The sequence below is a fragment of the Halichoeres trimaculatus genome, unplaced genomic scaffold (assembly GCF_033239565.1).
Source record: "Halichoeres trimaculatus isolate MK-OKI-2021-1 unplaced genomic scaffold, fHalTri1.1 fHalTri1_scaffold_12, whole genome shotgun sequence".
Taxonomy (NCBI): Eukaryota; Metazoa; Chordata; class Actinopteri; order Labriformes; family Labridae; genus Halichoeres; species Halichoeres trimaculatus.
The window spans coordinates 2,591,059-2,599,576 of record NW_027437190.1 but is presented as its reverse complement, the minus strand read 5'-3'; the positions used below and the strand labels follow the sequence as shown (position 1 = coordinate 2,599,576).

General features: G+C 37.3%; 1 protein-coding gene across 1 annotated transcript in view; it reads right to left on the bottom strand.

The window, feature by feature from the left end:
• Positions 1-3,022: 3,022 nt before the first annotated feature.
• tsnare1 (T-SNARE Domain Containing 1) overlaps positions 3,023-8,518 on the bottom strand; it is a 247,546-nt gene continuing 242,050 nt past the window's right edge. Inside the window, exon 12 of the mRNA XM_074683894.1 lies at positions 3,023-3,805. The gene's annotated coding sequence lies outside the window, so the exon portion shown is untranslated. The remainder of the gene's footprint in view (positions 3,806-8,518) is intronic.

Below are 8,518 nucleotides of genomic sequence, written 5' to 3'. Positions count from 1 at the left end.
ATTCACGGTTTTGGATCCAAATAGGTCATTTCTCTGATTCATGTAAATCTGCTTTACTATTAATATTATCTTTATTTATTTATTTATTTATTTATTTATTTATTTATTTATTTATTTATTTATTTATTTATTTATTTTCAGTTGTCATGAATCTAATTCATTTTGTGGCAATATATTTTCCATGTTGGCTTGCTTGGCCAACATACAAGCTATTTTGTTTCTTTTTTTCTGTTTTCTTTTTTTTCTTTCATGATGCACACATCTCTGTTGGTTATGTGATGTTGATTATGCATTTGCATGACTATGTTTTGCAGGTGCAATTTAAATACTTCCTCTGTTTAGTTCATAACAGTGTCAGTTTGTTGTTAAAAAAAAAAGTGTAGGAAGAGCAAAAACTATTAGCAAAAGGGACTTTTGAGAAGTGCTAGTGACCAGTGTTGCCACAGTTACTTTGAAAAAGTAATCTGATTACTAGTTACCGACTACTCCTTTAAAAAGTAACTTAGTTACTTTACTGACTACTTGATTTTAAAAGTAACTCAATCAGATTACAAGTTACTTTGTTAGTTACTTTCAGCAGCTGCCGGCAACAACTGCAGCTGCATAATTTGGCAAAAATTGTACAATGCAATTAAAATGAATGATAATATGAGCCCACTTTTTGTTTTAAAGTAACATGCAGACATTGGTAGCTGTAAAACATGTACTTCACAATTAAAAACAAAAATATTCATTTTATACATTTTGAATTTCAGAATACAACTAACACATGCTTTTACAGTACCATTTTTGGTGCACTGCACATTTTTTTATTTAAATTATATTCTTTTTAAATTCTTTTTTTTTGGTCTAGTTTGGTTTTTATCAGTTTCATTTTTCTTAAAGCTGTTGTCTATTGAACCTGTATTTGTAATACAACACGCAAGAAAAATGTTGCTGGAGTGTGGGCTCACATAATCCTCAGTACCCTGCTCGGGGCACCCCAGTCTAAAAAGTCTGGGCACGCCCCTGCGTGCCACCGGGTGCCCTGTTGTAGCCTAAGAAAAAGAAAAAAGCATTTAGATTTTTTTACATGAAAAAAGAAAAGAAAAGTAACGCACAGTGAGTTGAATAAGTAACTTTAATCTGATTACTGGTTTGGTAATAGTAACGCGTTAGATTACTCATGACTGAAAAAGGTGGTGAATTCAGAGTAATGCGTTATAAGTAAGTATACTTAGTACTGCGTTACCGGCATCACTGCTAGTGACGATGGCTTAAATTTTAGTTTCACTTCAAATGAGACTTATACAAAATGTGCCTGTGACAGAGGCCTATTTCATGTTATATCAGAGCACAGGGCACTTGAGCAGTGCTCTCTTGAAACCTGGCATGTACACACATCTACAGCAGCAGCACTGACCGTTTTTTTAGCCTCATGGAGGTGTGCTGCATCTCTGCAGCTCTGGGTAGCATCCGGATAGCATGTTCAAGAGCCTTGGAATTTTCTGTGCTGTTGAAATAAACCTGGTTGCAGGGGGGATAAAATGACTCCATTGGGGTGTTGGTAACAATGCGCATATAACTCAAGGCAAGCAGTTTTATTTGTGTAGCACATTTCATACACATTTCCAATTCCAAGTGCTCTACAGAGAAAGTAAGAATAAAACATAAAACAGAACAGAGTTAAAAATGAATCAAGGAAAGAGAAAAAAGGATGAAAAAATTTAGCAGATTATGTAGGCGGGGAGGGGCGAATACCCCCCCCCCCCCCCCCCCCCCCTCCTTTTTTTTTTTTTTTTTCATTACGGAGTTAGCACACCTGGTTTGATGAGGGGATATTCTGCTTTTTATATCAATGGATACAAAGTAAGGATGCTGAATGCTCAGGCGAAACAGATGTTCAAACCTCTACATCTTCAGATGTAGAAATCCCTGAATCTGTCCGTAAACAGATGAATGAATGAATGAATGAATGAATGAATGAATGAATGAATGAATTTATTTCGAACATGCAAAAAAAAAGTAACAAAACAGAAATAGGTCGTCACCATAAACAAACACATGCATACTAAACTTAAAAGAAAAACGAAGACTGCAGCAACAACCTGCATGTGTTACATAACTACATGCTCGAAAAGGAGTAGGAAGAAGTTAAACTTATTTAATCCTACCCCTATTATCCACACCTCCTACGGTGATATCTTAACTTTTACATATTTATACTTTTCATACACATTCACATAACATTTCCCTTATATGATACTTAATTTCTGTATATGTTTTATTTGTTTGTTTGTTTAATTTTCAATTGGCTCTGTCATTACCGCCCTGGGTCAAACTGCTGTTCTTCATCCTGATATTTATTCAAAAGGTGTGTTTTAAATATTCTCTTAAATATGCCTATAGTTTTACTTTTCTTTAATTCATCTCTCAAACTGTTCCATAATTTAACCCCTGATATTGACAAACACATACTTTTTAATGTTGTCCTAGCATGGTGTATTTTGAAATTCAGCTCCCCTCTTAAACTATAACCTCCTTCTCTTTCTGTAAACAGTTTTCTTATGTTGTCTGGAAGTAAATTGTTTCTTGCTTTGAATATTATTTGTGCAGTTTTAAGCTGAATCATATCTTGAAGTTTTAGGGTTTGTAATTCTAGGAAAAATCTGTTTGTGTGGTCTCTAAATCCTGCTTTATTGATGAATCTGATGGCTCTTTTCTGCATTTTAATCAGTGTTTGGAGATTACTTTTGTATGTGTTTCCCCATACCTCTAGGCAGTATGACAGATATGGCAAAATTAATGCACAATATAAAATATAAAGTGCTCTCTGGCTGAAAATTTGCCTTGTTTTTCCCAGGACGGCAATGCTCCGTGCCAACTTCCCCTGAACATATTTAATATGCGGCTTCCAGCAGATTTTGTGATCAAGAATTACACCAAGGAATTTGATTTCATTTACTCTTTTTATGTTAACATTGTCAATATTTAATTTTACATTTATATTTTTCAGATCAAAACACTCTGTTTCAAAAAAAAAAAAAAAAAAGGCACCAGATCTCCACAAGATCTTGACCAGATCTCCACGAGATCTTGACCAGATCTCCACGAGATCTTGACCAGATCTGCAGACTTGCTGGAATCATGAGGTCAATATGAACAATCAAAATCTCAACACCAAACAACAACTCAGGCAAACGTCTCTGTAGCTCTTGAACCTAGACTTTATTTTGGAAGATATACATAGTCAGTCAAACAATATTTAACAATATCAACAAACAGTACAGTATAATACTGAATAAATGACACAACAGGCTGATAAATATCGAGTTAACCTCAGTAAAAATACATAAACAACCTCAGCATCCAGCACAGCAACAGGAACAGGCTCAGGCTCCTCTCTCATCCTGAAACCTCTGCTCCACCTTCATTTGGTTCTCTGATAAAACATGACTGTGAGGGGCTGAGGATGTGTGATAACATGAACACCCCAGCTTGTGCCTCTGATGCAATCACTAAATTCACATTTGTGGCTTCAGCTTTGATGATAACATTCAAGTCACAGATAACTGCCATGGCGAGAAAAAAGACAGAAAAAAAGTACAATGATCAGACGAGAGGCTCAGACTGGGGCGAACTCTCCACAAATTGGTATTCAGAGAAGAGCCTCCATCCCCAGACGGCTGCATGTGTAAACACAGGCAGGGATGATGGAGTAGATTTGTTGTTGCAGGGCAGCTCCCTCCTACTGGAAACCAGCTGCTCAGGTCAGGGATCAGACTGGGCAGGAGCATGGTGGTGACACTGTAATGACAGCAGCTACCTGTAAAACACAAGCAGAGCAGACAACAGGCATCAATCAGCTGACGGACACGCTGAGAAACTCCACTGTCAGCCTGCACGGAGCACACACAGGATGCTGATCTCCTCCAGGAGCCATCCCTGGGGCTTGTTATTCCCTTTCATTTGTGAATTATTAATTGGTAAGAAACCAATTTGTTCTTCTTATTCTAAAAGTGTCACAGGTGGTGGGAAGTAATTTATGATTGGTGGTCAACAGCAGAGTTTTAATTAAGTCCGGGTCAGAGTTCACAGCACCAGAGATAGAAGAGGTTCATTAATCACCAACGAGCAGACGAAGCAGCTACATGAAAGGCCAAAGCGCATCATTTTATCTGGATTATTGTTAATAGTTTGCTAACAGGCAACGTGTAAATGGACTAAACCCTGTGAGGATGGAGGATTCAAAGAACCATGTAGGTATTAAGTGAAGAGACAAAGTCAAATCTGATCAGAACGTGGGTCCACAGTCATTCATTGACTTCTCCTTGGCACCAAATTCAAATGTAAATGTGCAGATCTCTCTTTTATGTAAGGTGGAAATCAGCCTTGCTTCATTGAGCCAGGTCTTTCAAAGATTCTCTGTGAGATGTCAAATTAAACTCTAATAGTCTGAGGTCAACATGAAGATGATGGATTTTCAAGTTCAGTTGGTTTTAAAGAATTTTGGTGATTCAGAAGAAAAAAAGGTGTGCAGCGATGTTACCTAATATCTAACTCTTATTTTCAATAGATTGAAAACATGTTTTATTTAAAAATGTCTTTCTTGACACTCAAGGTCACTGTAAAGTTAATTAAAATAAATTCACAAGGGAAAAATTGGACTAAAAATGGATAAAAAACAACAGACAAAGTTTACATTCAATGAGCACATTACACAGCATCTCTTCCGTAGGATTCAGTTTATCTAGTACCACTGATGTGAAGATGTGTTATGTGTGCATAAATAGTTGTTGTTGCTCAGAGGAATGATTTGATGAATGGTTCAGTCTCCAAACAAACAGACATGTCCATGTCGTAACCAAAGACAGTTTCATAAACCTGTATTTGAAGCGTCAGTGACATCACCCAGTTCAGTAGAGTTCTGAAGCCTGCAGTTGATGAAAGCCATATTGGAAATGCTGAACTAAGCCTGGCTTTGTTCAAGTGTTGGCCAAGCTGCGACCTCCAGCTGCGAGAAATAAACCAAATTCCAAAGTTTTTAAAAACACAGATAAAAGCAGAAAAAGAACATGTTTGGAGCTCGGTATCAAAAATGGCCTGAGTCTAAATAAATCACTTTTCAGCACACACTGTACAAGGTACACTTTTTTTCAAATAAGACGACTTTTATCATGAGTTTGTTCAGTTAGAGGCACAGCTCACGTGACTAACAGGTGGACACCATGCAGCTTTTAGTGAAGAGGTTTAAGTCCGCCTTTTGAGCATTGGATTTTCAATATGGTCACCATCAACAAAAGGATTCAAAACTCTGTATTAACCCCCCCCCCCCCCCCCCCCCTCATTTTTTCTCTCTCTCTTCATATATATATATATATATATATATATAGGTGTCCCAGTCCGATATTGATATCAGATATCGGCCCGATATCAGCAAAAAAAACAAGTATTGGTATCGTATCGGAATACATCTAAAATCTCCGATATAAGCAGTTTCTGTTGCCCATTGGTTAATAATAATTGGGTCAGTTTTTCCTCATACCTACTGTTGCTGACTACTGTTATTTGTTTGAATATCACTTAATCAAGCCTTTTCTAACATGAAATACATACTACTAAATAAGTAATAAAAGTATGCATGTTTAATGATGATATCGTATCGGATTAATATCGGTATCGGCCAATACTCAATGCTGCAGTATCAGTATCGTATCGGTATCGTATCGAAAGTGAAAATGTAATATCGGGACATCCCTTTATATATATATATATATATATATATATATATATATATATATATATATATATATATATATATATATATATATATATATATATATATATATATAAATTAGGGCTGTCATTTCAACGTGTTAATTAGATTAATTAATTACACAGCAAATTAACGCGTTATAAAAAAAAAAAAAAAAACGCAGATTAATCTGGATCCGAAACCCGTGGAGTGTTCAAAGACGCACTTATTTTTAAATGTCTGGCATTTACAAACCGTGTGTCCCACTTGGAAAAAGAGGTGTTCTCGTTAGATTCTCAAATTTCCGACGGTCCCTGAATGTATCACACGTGACGTCAGCTTTAAACCGGAGGGAGGGAAGCGAGAGTGTTTGTGACTGCTGTCCTATCGCGTTTATTCACACGTCCTTTTTGAAAATCTGCAGAAAATCAACCGTTTGCTCTAGCTCAATTCTGTAAAAAACAGGTAATTCTAACCTCTTTACTGCATTAAACAAGCCCTGATCGATATATGTCCTGTATTTAAATCTAAAGAATTCTTTGAAAATTTGCTTCCATCTTCCTGGTGTCTTGTTTCAGCTTGGGGCTGCTCTGCACCAATGAGCAACAGTTTGTGTGTTCAGAGCTTGTAAAAATGAAAATACTTCACTTTTCTTTGATCCAAGACTTGAATTAAGTGTTTTGTACATAGTTCCTCGCAGTTTTTAGCCTTTAGCCCTGGTTCTTCTGACCTCATAGAAGTATAGAAGTTCATATTGCAGTGAAAATCGAGTCCACATCAAGTAAAAATGTGACAGAAGCAAAAACTGTTCTAAAAATCAAATCAGCTTATCTTGGGTGCAGGAATGTGTAGATTTTGTAAAGATAGAACCATAAAACTTTTTTCATGTGTTCCTTATGCATCGGGGTACCTAAAAATGTGTTGTATACATTCCCACCTTATTTTAAATATTTTTTTAGTGTCTTTTAATGTAATTTTAATGTCTTGGAATTCAAATTCTTTATTTTGGGACCTTAAGCAGGTATGAGATTAAAATGCGATTAATTAGATTAATTAATTACAAATCCTGTAATTAATTAGATTAATTTTTTTAATCGCCTGACAGCACTAATATATATATATATATATATATATATATATATATATATATATATATATATATATATATATATATATATATATATATATATATATATATATATATATACAGCAGCTCAGCTTGTGTCTATATGGGAAATGAATGCTAAACAAGAAGCTAAAATTAGAAGAGTTCTGAAACACAAATGTGAGCTGCCCTCATACATGGCAGACATGTGACAGATGAAGGTGGACCACACACAGGTTGAGCACATCAATGCTTCTGTCCACACACATCTGTCATCTGCCCTGGACGGTTAGGGAAGTTGAGAAATTGAAAACCGTCATCAGATCAAGTGAGGATTGTCACAGATTGACACAGACAAGTGTGAGCATGAGGAAGGAAGGATAGTGCCAGAGGAGGAGGAGAGGAAAGAGGGAGCTGCAGGGGGGAGGAAGAGTGATGAGAGGAGTACAAAGTTTGACAGCAGAATGAACATGACTACACTGCAGAGAGCGTCCATGAAAAGACCTAGGGCGTCCGTCAGATTGGTGATTTTGTGCCCGTCTGCACAATGTTCCCAACCCCACCGACTGGACGGACGCCAGTTTAAGGGCTGAGGAGGTGGATGGAGACGATTTATGTCATGGTGTGTGTGTGTGTGTGTGTGTGTGTGTGTGTGTGTGTGTGTGTGTGTGTGTGTGTGTGTGTGTGTGTGTGTAAAAAGAGAGATGTAAAGATGGTTCTTTGTGGAGATCAGAGGCCGTTGGGTGACTGCGTCTGCTTGGCTCACACACTCACACAGTGCTGCCAGTCACGGCCACATCAAAGCTCTGTCTGCCTGCCACCAAAGAGAGCACCCTCCCTCTATTTCCGGACAACACACACACACACACACACACACACACACACACACACACACACACACACACACCTCTTAAACCACATTCATTCCACAGCCCTGCTGGCAGGAGACCTTCACTTTGACTTGCTCTTTGTCGTAACCTTTACCTCGGCCCTGGAGACTCATTTTTACTTTTGCACTTCAACTCTGGTCATATTTTTATCGTCTTCCGTCGTCTGTTTTTCAGGTCATATTGGCCATTAGAGTTTGTTATCATGTTTCACCCACTCCCCCTCACCGGTCAGATGAAGGACCCCTCTGGGGGTCTTGCCCACTAAAGTGTTTTTTAGTGCAAGCAGTGCCCACAACCTCTCAGCACAGTTTACTGCTTCAGGTTTGCTTGAACTCCTGAGAGAAATCCTGTCACAGCATTAGCAGCTATGGGCTTGGACATTGTAACATGAATATTTTAGCATGGTGACTTTAATGTCTTTGGACCTTTGCCATCACTGTTAATAACTATTTAATAACAACCTTACACAACAGAAGCTTTAGAAAACAATCAAGCAGAAATTAAAACCTCAACACAGAAAAATCCTAAAAGAGAAAAATAAAGACAAAGAGCTCAACATCAGAAGATCCAAGGATATCGCTTTATATTAAGGTCCTGTAATAAGCATTAATAAGACCTTTGTAAGTACTAATAAGATGCTTATTAACATTATTATTTGTTTACAAGACTATATAACTGCTTAATAAGTGTTTAATAAGGTCATTGTAAGGGTTAGGCCCCACAGGTTAGGTTTAGGCATGGGGCCCTGAATGGTTAGGTTTAGGGGAAGGGCTGGGGTAGGGCTCATGA